Source organism: Aphis gossypii, chromosome 2 (assembly GCF_020184175.1).
Source record: "Aphis gossypii isolate Hap1 chromosome 2, ASM2018417v2, whole genome shotgun sequence".
Classification (NCBI taxonomy): domain Eukaryota; kingdom Metazoa; phylum Arthropoda; class Insecta; order Hemiptera; family Aphididae; genus Aphis; species Aphis gossypii.
This window is the reverse complement of record NC_065531.1, coordinates 37,014,012-37,041,361: the sequence shown is the minus strand read 5'-3', so window position 1 is coordinate 37,041,361 and position 27,350 is coordinate 37,014,012.

Here is a 27,350-nt window from a genome sequence, read left to right as displayed (position 1 = left end):
CTTGCTGGAGCAGAAGTGATCGCCTTGTTTATACGACTACCGTCTCGTGAATGGACTTGCCGAAGTACTATTGCACGCAAACAATAATATAATCACGGCATATACGGAATAATTATTACGCTTTTATAAAATAATAATGTTATATTCGTTTGGGGGCTACCGATATCGTTAAGACTCGGAGCCGCACACTTGGACGCGAGTGTGTTCGAACTTTGAAAAACCATTATAATGATATTATTATATCATTGGCCGACGATTTATTATATCCAAGCGATGCTTTTGTGTTGTGCGTAGATTATTTTCACTCCATAAACTACGGGTATTTCGACCGTGTTTTAGTGTTGAGAACGAGCGTTTCTTATATATAGTGTCTTAGCGTAATAATATCGTTATAGGAAAAAAAAAATAAAGTTTTCAAAATCATTATCGTTATCGCAACGCAGGTCTTAAATCGTTAATGATATTATAATATATTAAACTTCGCTCGCCATCTCGTGTATTGTGCACTTTACGATCGTTCGCACGTCCTCCCTCTGGCACAAAATTTAAATAATATAAAAATAAATTAAAGAAACAATTTCCGAAAAAAAAAACTTTGTACATTTATAATATATTGTACATATAATATATATATATATATAATTCGCTCGGGACTGAGTACAACGACGGAGAGGGGCGTGTTTCAGTTAAACAGCGTATACAGTGCCGCACCAGCGTCGAAATGCAATACAGTTTTGAAACAATCATATATTTTCCAAGAAACGGTCCGTGTCACGTTTTACACAGTGTGCTTTGAGTATGTAAAAATCTGCGAAAACTCACGTGATTGTATAGAGTATAATATTATACACAAAAGAGTTTTTTTTTGCAGGATTGACAATGATATAATATACAGATAAAAATAAACTACCGAAAGCGTTGAATATGATAAAACGTAGATAATATAAAATTGAAGTGAGTTATGGTTGGAGGGCGGAGAATCATTCCTTTTCTAGAAATATTTTAACTCATCTCTTCAAATTAATATATATTATAGACTAATCGATAAGAAATTTAAATCTCCAGGTATAGAAACTTTTGCATATTTCTTCTATTTTTTTCTTCTAACTCAATAGTATTAAATATAGGTATACTTGTACGATAATTACGATCTACAATAAATAATAATGGAAAACAGTACTTGGCGTGAAAAATTGTTCAAATTAGTGTTTTTTTTTTTTGTTGTTGTTGTTGTTTTTTATCGTAATAACATTGAAGTGTATGCATATAATTATAAACATAAATAACGATTTTTTTTTTTTTTAATCTTCTACTAAAATACACTACTATTCTTTTGCAGTTTATTTTTGTTATATACAGATTTTTCATCTTTTTGCACAATTTTTAATGACGAAAAATATATTGTAATATTATATTTAGTTATATATCAGTATATAACGTAATACCTTGTGTTATTCGTAGAATAAGCTTGTCGAAAACTACATTCAAAATCTCTAATCTGGTCAACGTTGACAGCAGGTGTCGTGTACCACCATCATACGCATAATATGATTTCAGTTATATGGTTTATAAGACTTAACAACCCAAACAAACATTTAAAAAAAAAAGATTAAATGCTCGTTTTTAAGTGGAGTAATTCGTAGAAAACGATCAATATAATATATATTAGGTTTATATAATATTACATTTTGTTGTAATACGAGCACAGACGAATTGATATCAAGTACCTACATACTGTAACTAACTATAATAACTACATAGTATAGTGAATCAGAATAAATTCAGATGTAATTTCAATAGATTTTTACTAGTTTACTAATTTCATCAACAACATTTAATTTAATGTCAACGGTGTCTACAATAATATTTTTCGGACTTTGTCTCGAATACTCGATATTGATATATATTAATAATATGACCGACGACTCGATGAGCCAGATTCGGTTCGCTAAATCGAATTTTCGGTGATACACTATACCGGCATACCTAACTTACTCACTGTTGTTATACAATATGCACATTGCATTTTGTATGTAAATGTACCTACTATGTAAAAGCATTGCAAACGTTGAACAGTAAAGCCATTTTCACTACACTCAGTATAATGTACAAATATACATTTTGTTTACAAAGTACATAGGTATGTAACGTAGTCATACTACATAATAAGTGCGTAACACGTAGGTACCTATATTATTTTTAGTCTGTAGGTACATCATGCAGGCGTAATTTTCAATATAAGCAATTCCGCGTAATTGCATAATAATTATTTATGGAAGACTCGAAGACAGTTTCTCCGTATTATACATACATTTATTTTCTCATTAAATTAGAAACAAAACAAAGGGTATAATTGAATCGAGTATTTGAAGACAACGGAAATAACTTAGTTATACTGTTTTTGTATGGTAATTTCATCAGCTAGTTAAATTCTATGCAGTTTTGAACGGTTAATTTAATTTGTTTCTATTATTTTTTTTATATTATTAACAGGTAGCGTAATGCTCGACTAGACTATAATTATCATTTCTTTGGAATAATCGTCACCGGCATTGGATTTTACATCAGTAGATCGTAAACAATGCGAGTGCTGGACTTTCGATATTTTATGTAGAAATAATTCAAATAACAAAAACCAATAGGGTCGTGCACTTTAGTGGAGATCGCACAAAACAGTATTATTAAACCTGTTAAAAATAGTAGAAGACAATTTTAAAACCCAATACAGTAATATTATGGTATATTATGTAGGTATAGGATAATAATAATTCTTGATTATTACCAACCGTTATCTCCGCAATGCATTTATACGGTTGACGGTTACTGCGATTTTTTTCTCTCCGCTGTCCATTGTTACGAGCCGATAGTTTCTAGGACTTTAAAAAACTCGAAAAATAATCCTCACGTTATCTGAGCATATTTGTTACAGTATAAATTATAAAAATAAAGGGGGAAACGTAATCGCGCGGGTCTAAGCCTTGTATAATATAATATAGAGAAAAAAAAATACAAAGTTACAAAAACGTATGTTTTTACGTTTTACAAAAACCCGGGATTATGCAGATTACGCGGGCAGACCGAAAAAAAACAAACAAACACGTTTCGTGATTTCGTCTGTGTAGTACAAATGTGCGTATATTATTATAATGTAGTCGTTATCCGGCATCGGTGGGACGGTGTCTACGAGAAATACGTGGTCTGCAGGAACCCGTAATCGACTGCGATTTTCGACGGACTTCCACCAACGGACTTATTTCGCTTTAAACTCATAAACATCGGGCCACCGAGTCCGTTAATATAGTTATCGTACCTAACCCGACCTAAGCGTTCAGATAACAATATTACAGTTGTGATGTAAGATGAATCGTATCTATATGTTATCATAAACACACACACACACACACACACAGACTTTTCACATCCGATGGTGTTGTGGTGAGGAGAGTGGCAATAATATATTACAATACTCAAGCGACCTGCTCGTAGACGAAACTAAGATACTTCTGTTGATACTGACGATGCCGCTGCCGCCGCCGCCGCTGCTGCTAAAGCTTTTGCTACTGCGATCGGTCTCTTCAACTGGCGAAAACTTCTACCACGTCCCCGCGTATAATATACGTCCACTCTGCCCGTCAGCTGTGGGGATGATTAATTTTGTTCATGCCGGAGAATTCCTACTACCGAAACGTCATTAGCAACTGTATAACAAATTCGCGGCGTCGGTGGGGAGGGTTGGTGAATCTAAACTGCAGCCGCCAAGGTATGCGTTGTTGCGACGACGACAACGACGACGAATAATCATAATAATAATAATAATAATAATAATAATACCCTCTCTCTACTCCATCCAGCATTCTTGTCCATCCGGGATCCCTCACGATTCCATACATGAACCCTTTCTCCCACCCACCCCCTACCACAGCATCCATCTAAAACCTCCATTTGCCCACAGTGGTATAACGAGTCTACGAAACTCGCCCATTTGTCTTCTGGGCTACCCGCAAGTCGTAACAGTATTATATAGTACTTCACTCCACCCATCTACCCACACAAACCCAGGACGCTGTGGGCTTTTGCACGGGCACTATAATATCTACAACCTGTACCGAAGGACGTTTACATAAAATATATGTGTATATATATATAGGTATATTATTTAAACATATGTGCATATAATAATATAATAACGCATACCACCGTCCCATCTCATTATCACTGCCTAGTGAATTATATGCACCGTTCCACTGCAGTGAAGTATTTGGATCTCTGTGGAACGCGTGATTAAAATTCGCATTCTTCTCGTGCACAACAACGAATCAACAGTGACCGAAATCCTTTGTGGTCTATCACGGTCACAGCCCTTAATATTTTAGACAGTTTAAAAGCACATAGAACGGGACGGATAATAATACTCATTGGCATGCCCGTAGCCTAATCAATGGTGTTGCAAATTTATATACAAAATACATACAGGTATTACTTCCCTGGAGAAATTAATAATTGTTTACCATATAGTATACAGAATAATATAGTGTTCACTCCTAATAATACAATTATTTAAAAATCTGATTTTTACAATCTTTAAATTTAGTAAACTTAAAGAAGAATATCTTTTAAAATTCTTAAAATGTTATTATACTACTTAACAAATGTCTTGTAGAAACACAAACTTCATTTTTTTTTTTTTTATATGAAAACTTTTTTTTTTTTAAAACCGTTTTTATAAACTATTATTTGAGGTATAAAATTTTTAATAATTGAGAAACTACTCGTTTGAATTTTAAATTACGTATATTAAAATTTCAAAAAACGTATGCACTAAATAATTCACAGTGTAAAAAAATTATCTCATTTGAAAAATATAAGTTTGTGTGGCCACAATATATTCCTTTCGTGATAATATATATAAAAAAAAAATAAGAATTTGAAAATATGTCTTTACATTAAGTTTTTATTGAAAAAATTACAAAAATCAGATATCATATAAATTTATTAGTAGAAGAAAAATGGAGATGGTGATCATGCTTAGTATGTTTAGTGAATCACTGTCAAATTATTATTTTAGATTATTCAGATTATTATTTAGTTTCTTTATTAATTATTATAAGGACGATAGATAATAAAACTCTAAAATTGGTTTTAATGCATACTTATAAACTGTGTTATAAATCTACAAAATTTGTTGTTTCATTTTTTTTTTTTTTTTAAGTTGTTTAGAAAAATTATGAAAATGCTTTTTTAATCTAACCTTGTATTATTTGTAATAATTTGATTAAATTTTAATACAAAAATTTAATTTAAAAATTAAAAAAAATATTGAACAAAATATCAAACTTTTTGTAATGATCGTTAAACTTTTGTGAAACCAAGTGAAAGAAATATTGGTACTTGGAGTTTGTGCTAGTGAGAAATTGGATGAAACAATGTTCAACCTACGTTACTCAATTGCATTTAAGATAATAATAGCCCTACTAAATCGACCATAATATCATGTACAATTAACTCATTTTGACCGCAATAAAACTTCGGATAAATAATTCAACTTAATATAAAATATGTAAAACAATAATTTTCGAACCGAATGGATTAATGATACGCTTCGATGATTAACTGAATTGAAAAAAAAAACCATAAACAATTGGCTTCAAATAATAAATAAAACTTTATGCTTGTAATGATATGTAGGTAGCATAAAACATTTCATTAAATGTTTGTAATAAAACACTACGATATTGAAGTATAATAATAAACTCAACATACGGTGCGGTAATCATCGTGTTAGACGAAGAGTATTATTCAGTTTGTGAACATTATATTTGCTGCCCGGTGGAGCTGTAATTATTTTCATAAAATATGAAAACAATTTTCAATTAAATTTTCCAGTTAATCGACTGAAACACGGGTTTTCATCGACAGGCGATGTAACTTTTAACTAGCGGCAGTATAAAGTTGCTGAATTCATACATTGTTCAAAACAACATAACTTTATAATTAATATAAACATAAATTGTATTTTCTACATTATATATAAATAGTGTATAATGCATTATTATATTTCATCGAACGTTAGACATAATATGCTTAAGACATTTAAGTTAAATATTGCGAAACTAAAAATAGGTAGTAAAATGTTTCAAAAGCAAAAACATTTAAAGCAAATACTTTTTTTGAAATGTTATTTATTTTTTAACTTAAGATTAAACTTTATAATATTTTAAACTCCAATATCAAATACGATAATAATAATAATAATAATAATAATAATAATAGGTATACGTACGCAATGAATTATACATAATATCTTTTACGTTTTCTAGTTTGTCCCTATATTTTCCTAGTTAATAATAAAAATAATACACATACAATATGTAAACATTAATATATAAATAGTATAATACAGTGTGATCACGCTAAGAGGTAGGTACCACTAAATATTTTAATTCGATGACCTTGTATTGAAATGGGATTTTCACTGAATGAAAAATAGTACTTAGATAAATTCACAATTTTTAACTCTTGCAATACACACATGCGCGATACAACTTATTTTTTTTAAATAGGAACACCAATTTCTTTTTTTACAGATTCGGATTTTTAATTACAAAATTGGAATATGAAATTCAATGATGAAATTTCAATTTAATGTTTAGGAATAATTATTTTTTGACTACATTTAAACAAAATTTAACTTATTTGATATGTTATTTGTGTATAAACAGATATTTAATAATATGGGTTTTATTATTTTGATTTTCAAGTAAAAATAAGTTAAATTTAGTTTAAATTTCGTCAAAAAATAATTATTTCTAAATATTAAATTGAAATTTCATCGTTGAATTTCATATTCCAATTTTGTAATTAGAAAAAAACTTTTTATGCAAAAATTGTTAAGAAAAAATTATTCTATTAGAGTTCGTAAAAAATAAATTGGTTACACCAATTTAAAAAAGTAAGTTTTATCGCGCATACACGTTTTAAAAGTGTTGAAATTTGAAATTTATTTGAAAATGTATATTTAAACACTGTCTTTCATTCAGCGAAAACCCCATTTCAATACAAGGTCACCGAACTAAAATATTTTTTGATACCTCTTAGCGTGATCACACTGTAGAATATATATATAAATTATATACTGTTATTACAATATTTAAATTTGATATTATGATGAATTATAATCAATACCCTTAAGGTATTCTAGTTTGTCCCTTTATTTAAGTAGTCATCAATTAAGTTTTTGAGTGTATCCCTTTTAAATTGTGTGTATGGTTTGAATTCGAAATAAACTGATTTATTTTCATTTCCTTTAAACTTTTGTTTTTTTATTGAATAGCTGCAATAAATGTTCATAATATTGTTCAATAACATGAATTTAATATTGAAACCTTTCTGTTGCCTTTCAATATAATTATTTGTTCTATAGTTCTATAGCCTTCTAGGTTTGAAGTTAAAAAGATATAGACGTATAGCAGTTTCATAATGAAATAAAAAAATAAAAATCTAAGAAATATCATTCCACGGCTATTTGAACGACCTATCCATGATGTATTCTCAAATTAAGTGATAAGTTTTTCCAGACCACCTTCATTATTATAACTGTAATATCTAATTTTAATGAAATAATAAAATGTATTTAATACGTTTATGACATCATCTTCCGGAACAATTGCCAAAGCAAATATAAGTAACGGACTTTTACAATATTATTCCTAGTTATTTTTATATCTGTATAGTGTATACTTATCTGGAAAATATATTGAATTCTTAACCAAATAATATATTCAATTTAGTGAAAAAACGATTTTTTTTTTTTTTTTTATTTTGGTGTTGGCCAACTGTTTTAAACACGTTCTTTATATTCAAAATCGGTCATTTTTATTTTAGAACATAAGATTCAAAATGTTTAGTAATTTATAGTATTGACTATTATATATATAGATAACCGTGAGTCATGACACTCATAATATTATAAGACACAATTTTATTTTTATAACATGTATACTTATTTATCTAATATAGTATATTATGACGTGTTTGTTTTTTTTTTTTTTCCAAAGTTATTAAACTCTGTAATAGTGGCAGCTATATCATTATTATAGTACAAAAAACACATTTATGACTCAGACAAGAACCGAAGTTCACTGAATTATAAAAATTAATTTAACGCCATGTTATCGCACATCGTTCAGGGAATATATTATATTATTACAGTTGCTCGATGTAATATTAGTAACATATGTGTAGTTTCAAAGTTATGAGACGTGTGACTTATTACACGCATATATTCGAATCCTATTAAAATCACTCTGAAATTGTTTATGTATTCAGTGTTCAGAATTCATAAATTATTCTGATTTGAATTTTAAAAAGTGATTATAATATAATATTATAATATTATATACAAGTGCCATTTATACACATACGGGATATTATATTATATTTTATTCCATTTAACGTAATTTTCAAAAAATAATATCGTTTTTGAAAATATATTTTTTACATAACTTAAAGTCATTACAAACAAGATTTTCGCAAAATAATTAATTGTTATCATATTGAGTAACAAACATTTTAAAATTTATAGCATTAATATAAAGAATATTATTCGGATTATTTAAATTTAAAAATCAAATGTTGGACAAGTAGCTTATTAGGACTATAAGTATTTCAAGTTTACATAAACAAAGTTGTGGTGAAATAACATTTTAAGGGGTACCATTTAATACCACAAAACTTGTCACATCAAAAATATAAATACTTACAACTCATAAACTTAAAAAGTTAATTTTTATATATCTACGAGTTGAAGTATTTTTATTTTAAAATACTTTGCTTTGAAATATTGAATTAAAAATGTGCTTTTAATAAAAAGAGCTAAACATTGAAAAAGAGATAATGATAAAAAATAGAAAAAAAATATTTACTTTAGGAAAGGGTTTTTTGTTTTTTGATAACTTAAAATTATGTTTAGAGAATAGTTAAACTATGTTTGAAAATAAACTTATAGAGCTATATCAAATCCGTCACAGGCAGATTGTCCCTTTCGGTCTAATTAGTTCATAGAGTGAAGTACACCGATACTGATTTCTCCATGAACTGAGGTATATAAAATTAAATAAATTGAGATACACCAATATAGTATCGTATTTTATGTTGATTCATTTTTATCGAGAAAATTTAGTTTATAACATATATTTATATACATAAAAAAAAATAAAACATAATAAATTATCAAAATTATCTTATGAAAATTTCGTGTGAAATAATAATATAAAAATAATACTATGTATGATGCATAATCAGTTTATACAATTAGTATGATGATTTTTTTTTTTTGCTCTTAATATGAGTAAAATATAGTGACTTGTACATTAAAATCTTCTCCCACCCCTCAAAAAAAAAAAAAAAAAAAAAACAGAATACAATATTATTTCGATTCGTAAATTGTATGCTGTATTAAATTTGTTATAGACATTATATAACCAACAAATTGTATTTAGTCCATGAAATTTTCAAGTATTCCGCACACAGAGGTCATTAAAATAAACTTTCACCAAACATACTTAATGTGACGTTTATTCTCGAAACGATATCAATTCGGTACACACGAGTGTATATTTAACTGAAAAATGTCGATATTATATAAACAGATAATTGGAAAATTAAATAACTCCGTGGTCATGTCATACCCGTAGAGATAAATAATTTAACATTATTTAATTTAGATTACGCTCTAAGTTCATATGTTCGTAGCGTTCGATTAATAATAACGAGTACATAAATGAAATACTTATTATAAAATATATATAATGTGTGTGTACGTGAATAAAATACAGTATATAAATAAGCGAGCACGTAAGTTTTCTAAGAAAAACAACTTGGTCTTACAAAATTGAGTTTCAAGTACTTGTCAAGATTTGAATGGGTGTTTAAAAGAACTAAGTTGAATTGAAAATTTAAAAAAAATGAACAACAAATTAAATGGAAAACATGACAAAATGTTGCGTCAACCAGAGTTCTTGATTTGGCCACAGCCGAATTGCGGTTTCAAATTTTAGTTGATTGGGTTGCAGGTTAGGTTAAGGGAGACCATTCATTGATGGAATCCAACAATAATAATTTAAACCACTATTTATAAAAGCTAATTTCATAAATTAAATTTCGGTTATCATAGTTGTGATAATATTTTACCAAAAAATTTAAGAAAAATGTTTGGTTATTTACATATTCATCCATTATGTCTCTTCTAAATATCTTTTTATATTGTTTCTCATATTATTAATTATTATTATTTATGGCAATGTGTGATGATACTCGTATATTATTATGGAGTGATCTTATAAAGAAATTTTTTTAAGAGAACAATTGAGAATAGTAATAGGATAACAATTGATTTCCAAAAACGACTGAAAATAATTTTCACCAAATGTATAATTAATACTTGGGTAATGTAGGAATAATTCTAAGTGTATTAAATGTAAACTTACAGTATTTAAATTATTTATTTTGTATCTACAATTTACACAACCTATACAAAAAAAGTGTACAAGTAAACATTTCAAAATGTATTTCAGTTAAGCACATCAATAGATAAAACCCAAATTTAAAAATAAATAAATATATTTAAAATATTAAATTAAATATTAAAATGTATAATTTATAAAATCACATTTTTATTTTTTTTTAATTTTTATTTTTAAGCTATTGCATAGCTTTTATCGCAGGCGTGGTGACTGAAAATATATTTTTCGTAACGAAAAAGCGTGACCGTTACCCGTTAATTGTTACCATGGTTACCGAAAATAAAATAATAATAATAATAATCGTTATCATTTATTTATTATTTTAGTTTAATATTATTCACTGTTATCTACCAACAAAACAAATGCATTTTGTCAAATCTTGAGATATGCGGTGTTGCAGTTTCAGCGACGATATACAGTATAATAATAAAAATAATATAATAATATAATAATATTATATTATATTATTATTATTATTTTTTTTATTAAATTTTATTAACTTCTTATTTCGTGTTAATATGTAATACTGCAATAGCTTTATCGCGGCAGTCCCCGAGTGCCACTTGACTTTTTTTTTATTATAATGCAATTAATAAAAAACTTTAATTTAATTTCCAATTTAAAATTGTTTTATTCATTGTCATAAAAACTGTGCATCATTTTAGTAATTTATTATAGTCGCAAAAACTAGAATAATAAAATACCTTTATAATTAAATAAAAGTTTCAAGTAATCATTAGTTCGAACTCTATCAGATTTGGTTTAACAGTTAATTGCCTATAATGCTAACTTCTCAAATATATAAAAATGATCAATATATTATATCGAGAAATATAAAACAATGATGTAATCAATTACAATTCTAATTTTAAGTTTATATTTATACATTTTCTGATACCTTCTATGACCGTTGATGCTACGGTGTCGATGTGTATAAAAAATGTGTATGTACACAACTGTTGAAGATTTTACTGAATGTCCCACTTTTTAATAAATTGTTAATAATTATCAACATTTACTTATTGTGTATATCCTATAATAATAAACCCAAATTTCCACTACTATTATTTATAATTTAGTTCTAATATAAGTATGTAATAATATTATTATGATATCGTACAATTATAAATATATAGATTTTTTCTTTTAATTTTAGTATCTCCTTGATAAATTTGTAAGAATTGCAGGTAATTTACTAAACAATGATGGGTGTAACAAATCTTTCTAGCTATAAAAAAGATTAAATCAGATTGATCACTCCCGTCGGACGAACTTTCAAATGTTTGTATCTACTTCTTTTACACGATTTTTATCTGGTTACTTCAACTTCATATATTTTCGTTTCAGTTTTAATACTCTAAATGCTCAACTATTATTGAATAAGTTTAAAGTAGGTATTAAATGTTAATAAGAGTATATAATATGTGTTTAATGCTAAAACCGATTAAATTTTTTAATCATAATTTAAAACTGATCAAGCAGTAACCTTATTTGAACTTGTATATTAATATTCATTAATAACAATACTATTTTATCAACAGTTTTTTGAATTACACGTTGGAACTTCAGTATAAACGATTCAAACGCTTAAGTAGTGCATACTATGTATTGTAAAATATTCGTAATCGTAATTATCTAAACGACTGCAATAGAACAACGTGAACCGTGTTACCTACCTCATACAGCCAATGTGGATACATGGGGGCGAGAAGGCGAGGTTGAGCATGCTCGGTGTAATATATGTAAAAAAATAATAATACGAAGAAGTAGTATTTTTTGCCCCACCCGCGTCCGGTATTGTAACAACTTACTATTCAGAAAGCACGACGAATGTATAGGTACAATAATATTATAATACAAAAGATTACGCACAGACCACATATTTCGGCGAGCGTGCTGGAGCGGCGCATAAAATAGTGAACGTTTCGTATACAACAGTAGGCCCAATAATGATATGCATGTGCAATGTGCACAGTGTGTACAGAGGGTCTGAAAAACTTTGAAACGCACGTTGCACGCGGATGACTATATTGATTCGGGGCGCTGTGCGGCTTGCAAATATACGATGAAAATAAATTGTATATTATTCTTATCGTTATATATACAGACATAATAATATGTCTAATACTATATGTCATAGTGTATGTATCGCGACAATAGATATCTGTGATAATTATACTTCTCATTGTGTTTTTATAGAAACAATATATAGTAGCGTTAAACGGAATTAACGGTTTCCCGTGTTTTCCGAGCACGGTGTATACGAAAAACCAAACCGAACGTACCCATGCCACGTGTCACGTCCGCAAAAGTAAATAATATTATTCGTAAACCGACGGAAATGCATCTATCGGGATCGATTTTACGGTTTATTATTTTTTTTTTTCATCGTAAAGGTAATATAGGACCATCGCGTATAGGTTGTGTACGCGCTCAATATTAATACGCGAGGTATGCCGACGGCTTACACATATTGTATGTGGCTAAAATAAGGAAATCGTTTGCACAAACGCAATGTATAAATGTATCATGTATGTACATGATGCGTATACCAAAGTAGTGTTCTCGTCGATATATATACCTAATTAATGTATTCATGGATATTTTTTCATAGTATTATAATATGTATAGAAAACTTACTACATAAGAAATTCATAAAAAGTATCTTTTAACGAAAAATGAGGGGGGGGGGGTGTTTTTGTTATATTTTAAAACTACTAAGCAGAATAAGTAGGACGGTAGAGTTGAAGAAAAAGTAGCCGCATGTCTACCGGCGGTTATTGTGGTTTAAACAATAATTTTATTGAGTAATTATAATTTTACTGAAATTAACGTTTTACAACCACTATAAACATAATATTTGCAGAATAATAATAATTATTGTAATAAAATTACACCGTATCGTTTAAAGTTCAGAAAAACTGCAGCAAGACTATTTCGACTTGAGTAATTATACGGAAGGTTAATAGTTAATATGTTATGATATCGTAAAGACATATTAATATTAGCATAGTTTTGGATAATATACATTTCTGCGTTAGTAATTATTAGCATTAATGCTAATTGCAATATAACTTGTCTAAGGATAGGACATACCAGATACGTACAAAAACTGTTATATTATCATGTCCAAGGAAAACCCAACCCGATGAACAACCTGTAGAGTAGATACGCAATTGACCATTAAACATCTCTTAAATTGAATGCTGAAGAACAGCAACTGCCAGTAATCAAAATAACATTCCCGATTTTTTCTTTTAATCACTTAGGCAACATAAACAAACAAATACTAAATCTTACAAAGACATCAAAGAAATTATTAGTATATACATGTATTATTTATTTTAATAAAAGAAAACTTGTGCTATATAAAAATAAACAAATATATCAGCCAATAGCGTAATTTATTAATGTTTATCCTAATAAATATGATAAAAAATATATAAATATATATTCAAATATTACGATATAATATAATAATATAATAATAATATTATATATGTTTATAATAAAGTAAACATACAATTTGTATATATCCATAATATTAAATATTATTATTTTTTCTTAGTGGAATATTAACATGAGTTATTGTATCACAACTAGTATACAATTTGACCATAAAATAGAATAGACGAAACGTAAGGCTAATAAAGTAGCTATAGCTTTAATTTTTGAAGCTGATATGTATAATTAAATGGGAAACATATTTTATTATGATTATATTATTATTGGATGATACAGCATAAGCGTATGAAAAATTTTAATTAAAAACTTAAAGATATTTTAAATTTCTTCAAAAGGGTAAGATAGCAGTGCAATTTATTAGCAAATACTAGAAATTACAAGTGGATCCTTTTATAGAATGAATATAATATCTATAAAGACGTAAAGTATTGATTATACACAGAAAAAGTTTGGACTAAAAATGTTCATGTTCAAAAACATAAGTAGTTACAACACCTTTAACAATAATATATGATACAAATATTATATTATATTCTCATCCCTTCCATGTAATGCTGTATAGGGTTATGCTTTGAGTCAGGCGCGCACAATCCTAAATCCTGTATGGACACGCCGTCGCCCGAGGCGTGGTGCTGTTAGGTCCGGTCTTAGCCTGGATCCTGATTAACCCCGCACTACGGTGTCCGAGAAAACTCTGCGTCAGGAAACTTCGACGGTCCGCTGCCACCCTGGAAGTTTGCTCGAAGTTTCGACTAACCGTGAAACGGTTCTCTCTCCTGAAAGTTTATCGCCGCTCAAAGTCATTTCGTCCTCACACATCTACTCCCTCTTGGACGGATCTGGAGTAGGGAAAGGACTATTCGTCTATATAAATCGCTGGAATAATTTAGAAGCGCTCCTGCTTCCATCCATTCGTCCACCGGTTACGCATTCGACTACCGACGATCTACACGCGTTCGCACGTACGAATGTGTATAGACTCTGACTTTGTCGTCGTCAATCCGCGAAAACCGAATCGATTGCGAAACGTGGGCCACTCACATTCTACCTCAACAAACTCGTCTTGTCGCACGTGCAATATCCTATACACATAGACTGTAAGTTATTTCCGCACACGTTCACTCGGACTTACTCCGCCCGCACCGTCAAGCTAAACTTTACCAGCCCAAAGTAGGATTGCCGAAACGGTAGACTGTTTGACATACACATACACACGCGTACATCTGATCTACCGACCCGGTAAATGCGGTGTCAATTTGTGGCCGACCGCTTTGACATTCCACACGTAATATATTATATTATTTATACTCATATATATATGTATCGACGGTGCCCTGGTAGGAAACTACAAGAGCATTTTATCGTTATCAAAGGATTAAATTGCATCTTAGAGTAGTCGTTGACGATTATATATTTTGCTGATGAAAATATACGTTCGGATTACACAGTTCGATTGATTTTTTTCCAATGTATATAGCATTTATTTTTGCATGCATAGGCCACATTCGTAAAATTATCTAGTAGTTTAATACAATACAACCATATTATTATATAGGTACCTTTCAGTGAATGTTGAAATATTTTAAAAAAATCAATCAAAAACACCATAATTAGTCTACCTACTATTAAGGCTTAATATAATATATAGATATATGATATAACTGTTAGGATATTCCAGATACTTACTTAAACTGTGTTTGTTTAAAACATACGAATCAAACAACCGACTTTTCTATATTGTGTTTAACTTCACTATATATGTTATATTTAAATAGTATAGTACAATAATATAAAATTTAAAACTTGGGTAATTTAATTTTATAAATGTATTGTGTTTTAGTGTATTCTATTATACAGTCCCCGACAACAAGAATTGCAAACATTAATCCATAATATAATATTCATTTATTGTATTATCATACTTTTGTTTAAATTCTATGTGGCAATTTCATAGTTAACAAAACTAAAATTCATTTGAAATTTCCCATTTGAGTGCATCATACTGCAGCTGCTATGGCAGTCTGATTCATCAGGAAATAACGCAGTTGAGCGAAGTGTATAATCGATGTGCTTGACCGGCGACCAACAACCATACGAAATTGCATCTGGCTATCGTAATGCATTTACGTTGTAGCTATTCAACGGTTCAGTCCATAAATACTATGGATAGTGAACATTTAGTGAACAACAATAATTATGAATGAAATTATTTTAATACAGAAAATTTGTATTAAAAAATTCACTTAATAGTATGCATTTTAAAAAATAGAAAAAGATGCAGAATAAGCAATATTGATTAAAATAAATAAGTAATCGAACCATTTTTATATTAATAAGATTATATTTTTAAATATATTTTATTATTAATATCGACTGGCCTTCCTAAGTGACTTAAAATGTAATATTAATGTCAGTTGAATATTGAGATAAAAAATATCTGAGGGAAATAGGCTAGTATCGATTATAAGTAATACATCAAATTATAATAATTTATAATACATTAATTTAAATAATATAATAGTTAAGAAGTTATAAAATAATTTATCGATATGGTAATGTCAATATTTTCTACGAACATTGTATTATTTATTAAAACTTGTATATTATTATAATTTTTACAATTATGTACATATCTCGGGTAATAAGTTTCATAATTTTATTATATTTATATCAGATTTTGTATTGGTAGCTTATTTAGATATTATATGAATATATTTAACAAAATACACCATTTAAATTTGATAAATATTTTAATACGATTACTTATTTTTATCTGAAGTAATCATTCCTCTTTTTTTAATAAATATATATAAACTTAAATATATATATATATATTATGTATAATAAACTGTTAACAATTTATACACAGCTGTATATCCAATAATAAAAATGATTTTAAAATAAATATCCTAAGTGAAAACCAGTAAAAATATAATATTTTCGAAATCTAGAACTTGAATGAATTCAATATTTTAATACTAATATCCTAATTTTAAAATTAATATATCTATTACTTAGAAATTTAGCTCTCATTCTTGAGGTATGAGAATTTAAATTTAAAATAATTCAAATAATTTCAAAATAATCAACTACCCATTAGTAGTTTTCTATGTCGGAGTTAAATTTTTAGATAATACTTCCTATTCTTAAACATAGGTAGATACCTAAATGATAAAACGACTCTAAACATAAATATAATCTAATAATACTGAAAAAAAACATAATATTAAATTAATATCTTATAATATAAATGATAATATATAATTTATAATTTTAATTTACTTTAAATTAAATCAGTCATTGTCTTTAAAGTATTCAAATTATATGGTTGAAAATTGAAAAAGGTTCAAAAGGTGGGTAAATGAGTAACGATTTTCTGCATGCTAAGTGTTGAGTAGAGGACACTGTTATAAATGTGATATTTGTATTCAATGATAAATAATTTTATACAAAAAACGATTTTGAGCGGAGACAGTCTCTTTGCCTCAATCATTAGTACATTACGTAATAAAACATATTTATACTTGTATATTTGTATATGTATATTTTAAATTTTTTAGTTATAATATTACGAACTATTTATAATGAATATTATATTGAATTTTTAAGCATACGCTATAATTGCTTATAGTTTCTAATATTTGAAGATTTTATTTATTTGTACTAAAAAATATTTTATACTTTAACTTTGTATAATTTCATGATTTTGACAAATTTTGAAAAAATTTTAACTTCAATTAATACGCATTAGAAAAATTATTGTATCTATGTATTTTTATAATTTGTACACAGTAGGTATTAGAAAAATGTACGTAGGATTGAATTAAATGTTCAAGAATTTTCACACGAAGCTACCTATATAAAACAAATAACAGCTCAAAAAGAGTCTCAGAAATTATTCATCTGGACGTTTATTATGATATTGATATTTTGATCTGCTAAATAGTTTATAATGTTATAGTCTATTAGAGTCACGTATACGTTTTAAAAGCTTAAATATTTAAGTTTTATTATTGAAAATAAAAAATATTTTATATTTCCTTAATATAACAAACGTCAAATCATAAATATTTCAATGAAATAACGAAAGAAACTACTTGAAAATGCGAGTAAAATGTATATATGTATAGTTATTATCTAATTTTTGGGTCTAAATAGTTATTTAAATTACATAATAACATATATTGCGTGTTTAATGTATGTAATATATATTTAATATAATATTACTATTAATATAATAAAATTGGAATATTTGTTTGAAATATAGTATTATAAATGTGATTACTGACCATTATGTACAAATGTACAATAATATAAAATTTTTATCATTATTATTATTGTTTGTTTTTTCAGTCAATGTACGAATTATACATATGACTATATTCATAGAAGTATATTATATCCTATTGCACCGTGTGCATATACATGTCATATATAACTATATATACATACATTTATATAAATAGTTAATACGAAAGTACTGTGCTGTGAATTAACTTTAACCATACAAAGAACGAAACGTATTCAATTGTGAACTGTAATCCAATTTGTAACACGAAAATACCGATTGAACTACCGATAATAACTCCACTGACACATTTGTTTCCGGTTGGTCAGCGCACAAATTCAATATATAGACACACACACAGTTGACGAGTAGAGGATGATTTCATTATCGATAATACTCACTTTTGGAGTTTTAATTCAATTACCCTTGTCAAGTTAATGTTTTAACACGTTTCCGTACTAAATTTTTATCGAAATAGAACATTAATAAAAATAAAAAATAAATATTTTAAATCATTTATCACCAAAACGATCATTAACTCATCGACGTCTAATCGAATAATTTCTATAAGTAAAATGAATACAATTACTTTTATAATATAATATTAACACGGTAATACTGTACACTAATGCTATAAACTCATTTACCAAATCAATAGTTTAAACAGTAATAGTATTAAAACTAAAATATTTTTTCATAGGTTAACTAGTTCATATATTATATTAAATAGTCATTTGAAATTTACTGCGTGCAGATTTTCACCGAGTGTGTATTGTGTATTATATGTACTATTATATTACGCATTGAACATATTTCACTCGTTAACTAAACGTGGAAGACATAAGAAAAGTAGCATAAAAAAATAGAATTATATTTTATGCGTAGATAAAATAAAAGTCAAATTTCGTCAACGAAAACTGTCACTGTGTAATAGGAATAAAAAAAAAAAAATTACGGAAAATATTTGAAGATGTTCTCAGATTCGTTATCGATGACATGTAGTGGAATTGTTGTGAATAAACGCGCCTGAAGATGGAACGTTTGTAAGTATCGCTCCGATCGAGATTGACGTTAGATCACGTGATAAACGTGACCTAACGTTTTCCGGCGTTCAAACAGTTATTATATTATTATTATTATTATTACTATGTTTTGTCGCGCAGTTTCTTTTATAATGGACTGCGAGCAATTTATTTTATGATACACCTGAATCACTCGCTTTAGCCTATTATCTTGAACTCAAATCTCGAATAACGACAACAATGATTTAAATATTTTATTCTTATTATAGAACCGTATTCATTGAGTACTGAGCTGATAATGGTCGGTAGTCTATGATAATACTATATTTTTTACGTGATCATCCCTCAAGGAATAAATCTCCTAAAAATAAAGTGTTATAGAATATTATAATAAAACATTTTAAATAGGCAAACCACTATGCGATTATATTGATGACATGATGATATTGCCCGTTTGTGCAATATTCGGTCGTCACAAACGTGGATAATCCGTGCACGTCATGTTTTCAGATTGCGTTCTAACATATTTTTTGTAATATACCTACATCAGCAATATGATATTTTCACCACATTATACACAGATAAGTTTTTCGAAAGTAATATAGAAGAATGTCTACGTATGGCCGGTCTAGTGGACTCGAGTTATTAATAATATTTATCAAAATTTTGGTACAACAATAAAATAAATACATAATATAACCAAATTATTTTTGTATATTAATTTCACTAATGCGTCAGCAAAACATTTTTGTTTATTATTTATTTTTTATTTTATTGATTCTTATTTTTATTTAAAATAATTCTAGAAAGAAAAATTAAAGGTATTTATAAATATTCAAGTATTAATCATTTGAATTTTTACACATACATAATATAATGTTGAAAATTAATAAAGTTTAAAAAAAAATTAAAACTTAATTTAATATAATTTCATTTAAAAAAAAAAAAAGTTTGACAAGCGAGTATTTTGTTGTATACTAAATGCCAAGTAAGTCACTTTTATGAGTGTTTTTAAATGTTTAATCAATGATATATCATTGTAGGTATACAAAAAAACGATTTTGCGACAGTCTTATCAGCCTATATCACTAATTGGTAATTTTTTTTTGATATACCTATTAAAGTCACTTATTTTATTTTCAATATTAAGAATTTTTTTTGAAAATTTGGCATTTATTAATTATCTTAAAACAGTATAAATAGGTTTATAGTATAAATAGATAAAATAAAATATTCTAAAAAATAAACTAAAATATTCATGATATATAGTAAAATTTATAATAATACAATATAAGTAACTAAAAGTTGAAAGTTCTCACGAATAATGTCATTAAATTATAACAAAATAATAAATTAATATCGTTAATTATTGTTTAAAAAAGTAATTTCGTTCAAATTTGAACTTTAAAAATAAAAATAAAAATTAATGGTCATTAAATATTCTTTACATTTTATGATTTCAGCATGCAATGTTCATGAAGAATCTTTTATCAAATTTTCAAAATCTTAGGTACAAAAACATTTTTATGAACTTCCAACTACAAAGTAATTTACTAATTTTTGCGTTCTTCATGAATTATATTAAACTAAACTTTATACACTTATGTAAAAAAAAATATATATATATATTATATATATGACTATAGATTTGTTTTTGAATTATACCAAGATATTATATAAATCAATTAAACAATAAATTAAGTTCAACTCAGGTTTGTAGTAAAACTTTGAGTTCCTTCATTTTTTGATTGTTTTCCGATTATAAAAAAAAAATTGTGAATTCTTAATATTGAACTTTCTAAACTAGATCTAATTGCATATTCAAAACCACACTCAAAGTTTAAAATTTAATCATTTTATGACTTCCTTTCATGTTAACAAATATATATAAACATATTATTAAAAAATCAATAAATTTATCACTCCATTCAGAATCTTAATATTGTATCTTTTCATAAAAATAATTATTTCTGTTGAAAATGTTAATATCTAATTAAGTCAATTAATGTTATTTTATTATTTTTATTTTACTACATATAAACTGTATTTATGAATTTTTATTATAGTACTTCAGAGAGTCATCACAGGTGTTTAAAAAATAAATTAATGATTATGCCACGTATTAATTAAGTATTTTAGAAGCACATGATCATTGACCATACTTGTTTTGATATGTTGTCACATAAAAGTTTTTTCTACAGCAATTAGAGAAACTTAATTCGCATAATATTGTGTCGCATCTGTCTTTTAAGTTAATACAAACGTATAATACAGCAAGTATAATATTCAACAGAACCAAATTTGTGTTGTGTTAATCTAACTTAAATGTAAACATATTAAGTATTGTAATTTTAAATCAATCATTTTAAATAATGATAATTTAAATTGTTGTAGTAATGTCTGAATGTTTATAATAAGCTTATGATATGCCTTAGAATCTAGATTCTAGATAGTGTTACTATTTTTTTTTTTACTATGACTACCAATGTTAGAATAAATATGAATAAATATTTTAAAGAATTATAGCCTATCATTACTAAACGTTTTTGTTTCGGAACATAAGCAAAATTCAATGTAATACAGAATACTAGGTATTAATAATTCTATATTGTTACAACTTTTAAATTATCGTACATAATACTTTTATGATAAAAATATCTATTATCTATACCACATAAAAAAAAAAATTAATAAATGATTATATTATTTAGATAAATTAATTATTCCTTTTTTTTTTTTTTTTAATATACTTACTTAAGGTTTTACAATTTTTTTATTTTTATTAAAACAACTGTAGCCACAACATTTTTATATATACATTAACACACTTTTATTTTTTATTTTTATTTTTGGTTAGGTAAAAGGGAACGTGCTATAGTTACATTTTCAAGTAATGGGATTACTTGATATTGCAGTTTTGGATGAAAACTTTAAAATTCCAACATTTAAATAAATAATTAAATTCAAACTTAACATTTTAGCTGTTTGCCTTTATTGCAACTGATTTCGATTAATTTAATGTAACATTTTTATGCATTTTCTAGTTATGAACATTTTATTACGTAGTTGAAAAAAAAGATTAATTTTAATAATTGAGTCTGAATACATGGCAAACATAATAGAATAAATTCACGTGTTAAATAAACTTTCAATTAATATTAATCTCATACATAATCAACTGATGATACTGATATAGTATTAAAATCCATTATGTATTTCAAAAAATATCTAGAAAGTTGCAGCAAATTGTGCATTCTTAATATTATATTTAGTTACATTTATTCAATGATTAATGACAATTACAACGTGTATAATATTCAACTTTGTCAGATGGGATTAAGATAATGTGTAGGACGTAGGTATATATATATATATATATATATACGTATATATATTATAAAGACAATGTACGCATTGGATATTTATGCTTTATCACAAAATACTAATGATGTTGGCTACATGTATATAATTATTATGATGGATACCTTGATAAAAATGTATTATAAAACTCAGACTTAGATCCTAGGGGGCTTTCTAGTAAGTTTTGGAATACGGAGAAAATGTTTTTGCTACTTAATTGGAATCTTTGTGATTAAAATTGTGCTCATACTACGAGAGTGGAATTTTAACACTTTAATTTTATTGTTCACATTGTAGACAACCAGACACAGGATTAAATTTGTTCGCATGGTGATGGGCGTCAACTTGTTTAAGCATAAAAGCGGTGGAGGACACAATTTAAACTTTGAAAGCCTCTAGCGTGTACACGTTTTAAAGTTTCTGCATTGTTTGTTTAATATTAAAATAGCATTATGAGGTATGGAAAAATATAAAAGAAAATTGTTTAATTATTCACACGTGGTTTTAGAAGCATACCTGTCTATAATATTTAATGTGAGCGATTATATTTTTGCAAGACACATTTTATTTAGAAAAAATAATTTGTACATGCTTTACTGTGAAATAGTTTTTACTGTGATAATTTAATTGATCGTTCAATTTTCAACTATGATGAGCTATGAGCAATTAGTTCTATATGTGTTTAGTGCTCGAAAATTGTCATACTTGATTGAGCTCAATTTATTATAAAATCAAATGGAATTATAAAAATAATAATTTCACAAACGATATTCAATATATTTTCTTAAAAAAAAAAAAAAAAAAAAATACCATTGTTAGTTTTCTATCTACTAATGCATAATACAATAATAATATCATACAGAAAAAAGTATTTCAAATTTTATATTTTTAGAACAGTATACATGGTATTTGTTCATTAATAACAATAATATTAATTTATGATTTTATCGTTATTAAGTGAGAAATTAAAGTCTACAATATAATTCTGGCAAGAAAACAATAAAGTGATACATACTTTTTAACCGATCGACCTTAATAAATATCATAATATGATATAAATTTAAAACAAATGAACAGATATACACACGAATTACCCCATAATATATAAATATTATTGAATGGAATACATGGAAGATAATTTTAAATAACCATTTTAACGGTTTTTTTTTTCAAAATAAAAACAGATCAAATCCGTTAAACAAAATACTACCAACGAAAATATGCATGTTGATTTTTATACTATCTTTTTATATTTAAATTGTAAATTCAATTCTCATTACTTGCGTGACAATAAACTATTACCTCATCCAATCTTTTATGCAGTTGGAAGTCTCAAAATAAAACAAGTAACAACTGAGTACGAATACATTCACGTGCATAGTTCCCATGGGGATAATTTTGAAAAACCTATTGGGGCACAGATACAGTGAAACAAGATCGTAGGAAAGTGGATCGTAAGTCACGAATACTAATTTTTGAACGTCAAAAAGTTTATAGATGATTTGTCACCAACTAGCTTCAATGCTTCATACCATACGAAAGTTGCCTCACCCGAAAGGACCACGGTGGTGGTGGAGAGAATCGATTGAGCGAAAAATTCATGGATGGTAGTGATGTTTTCATGGATATTCTACTTATAGCCTTTATAAAATGTTCCCAAAAAAAAAAATCTAAAAAAAATTGAAACACAGTAAACAAGTAAAAGTAAAGATACGAAGGGTATAGCTATAACTGAGTGTAACCGTAAATGTATAATGGATATGAATTTATTATACGTTAATATTATCTCATAAATAATGTTTAGTGATGATTACACAAGTCACGTAATTGTGATAATAACATAACAATACAACAATAAAGATAATTCAATAACGGGTTGGTGATATCTGATAACTCTGTACACTGTTAAGTTATGTTAACATTGTTGTCAAAGAATTGATTAGATACATGCATTGAGTAAAATTTGTATAAACATGGCAAATGTAAAAGTATAAATGCACATCATTGCCAAACAATGAGTCGATATCATTTTCTGAAATACAGTATGCAAGTGAGTTAGATAAAGATATCAACATTTTGGAAAACGACACTTAATAGTTAACACATTTATACACTCAACCATTCAATTATATTTTTTACACCCTCTATTATTAACTTCCATAAAATACATGCATTTTATCAATTAATTATATTTTATTATCATTATTAAGGAAATTGATCATATACAATCAGTATAAGACGTCACTATAACAGATATAATCTCAAAATATCCTGTTTGAATAATATTTACACTGACGATCATTCTCGTCTATTTTATCCTGTGAATAATGGATTACGGGTAATTAATTTGATTGGTACGGTTATTTGGTATACAAAATATCTAAAACATCAGCTATAGGCCACATGATTCTAATTAAAAATTGAAAAAAAATCTTAAATCGTGGACAAACCATAAAGTGTATACACGCGACCTATTTAAATAGTAATAATTTTTGTGAATATCAATATTACGATTTCAGAATTGTCACCACCTTCCACCGTTATAATTCAGCTAGACCGCTGACGATGAACGAAAAGCGTAGAGTGATCACTTGCGTTTGACGTTTAATATCTGCACTCCGGGGCTCTGCACACAAAGTGTATTTCGATTTTAATCTTTCTCGTTGACGTGAGCTAACGTCGAGACTGGATTATCCAGCTCTCATCTATAAAAATAACTTTAACATCTATTCATCGATCATACATTTATTTGAGTTTACCACTTATATAGTACCTAGGTATATTTTATAACTTATATTTTATACGCGAGTATGTGATTTCACGTGAAATATTTCGCACTCATAACCTAACATAATATATAATAATATGTACCTATATAAAGTATAGTTTCCCGACGGCGAAACGCGATATTTGCCTGGCGGCTGTTGATTAATGACGGCTGCGGCTGAAGCTTCCGAAAAGGCAAAGTGACAATTATTATTTACAAAGGGTGCCAAGGCGGCCGCGCAGACTAATGGAAAACGGCCGACGGTGAAAAGGGGCAAAATACTTTGACGCGTAATGACCGACCACGCGCCGCAAGAGCGAATTCGACCCTCACGTAAACGCATACACGCGACTACAACTGGTGTAGTACTATGTGGGAGACTACTGCTATCATTCTCTCGCTATATCTATATTATATATATATAAAAACATTAGAGGGTGATTTTTTTTTTTCATATTGTCCCTCTTCTTCACTCACAAAAAGTGTTCGATTACTATAAACATAACAGCGATAAACAAATTTATTACAAATTGATCAATTTTAATAAGTCGAACAAAAGCTCAAAAGTTATATAAATGGAACATTTTTAATACACCTAAAAATTATAATTATCTTCATAATAACCTAACGACATAAAAAAATTACAATTAATTTTTTACAGGACTTGACGATAGGTGATATTATGATAAGCAACTATTATTTGAAAATATTAAATTTTTTCGAATATTGGAATTAAATTAAAAAGTTAAAAAATATAGAATTTTAATAATAAATACATTCTATATAACAATAAATCAAATAATTAACTTCAATTACAATTCGCGGTTACCTATTTAAAACGTATTATGTGTAGTGTTGAAATTGAAGCTTGAGTAAACTTAGGATTTAGGTATAAATGTATATAAATAATGCGAATTTATGATAAAGTTAATACAATAATATAACTATGACATACAATTAGACTGTATCAGGGACTATAATATACACAGTATGTCAGTATGACGTGAAGCGAGCAAGTTTCTTTACGTACATCGAAAATCCCTATTTATGTACAACCATTGACGTAATATACTCATAAGTCGTTACCTACATCCGTAAAACATTCAAAATCTGTATCCCAATAACATGTAATAATGTAAGTAATAAGATATAAAAATATTGATACGTAAACATACATATTAGTATGTGATTACAATAAATTGTAGGATACTCATTTCAACAATATGAAACGTGTTTTCAAATACCCATCGATGATAAACTTGATAATTTAATTTATTGATTCATGAAGTAATTTATTTTTGTGATCAATATATTTTATTTATAAGAGATAAAATTCAATAGATTTTTTATTAAAGTTAAGTCTTGTAAAAATACGTCCATTGCACCTGACGAGGTTATCCACAGTAAACATATGATTGAAATACAAATACCTTCCTTCTTGCAGTTTCTTCTTTTTGATGTTGATATAAATTGGTTGTGATATAAATATATTTTCAAACTGTGAATAACTTTATCCATTTATTTGGCATTTGACATCGGGTATTTTAAAACATATACCATTAAGAAGTATTCCACCTAGAAAAATTACTGTCATTTATAATAACTCTCGCAAACCATCCTTCGGGTAACTTTCTAAAAGTCGATCTTTAGAAAATGTAATGATATCATCATTCATTACAATATACAGCAATATACAATGCAATAATATTTTGTTAGAATGCAAAATATTGTAAATAATAGCTCAATAGTAATTTCAACTACTATAGATTACATAATACAATTATTCATGGAAATAATTTACACGTACTATTAGCAGTGTAATGTACACGAGTTTTTAACACATTTTTTTTTTTAATTTTTTTTTTTTTTTGCTTTTGTATTCATAAAATAAAAACAGTTAAATAAATATTTAAAAAAAAAAATGCATA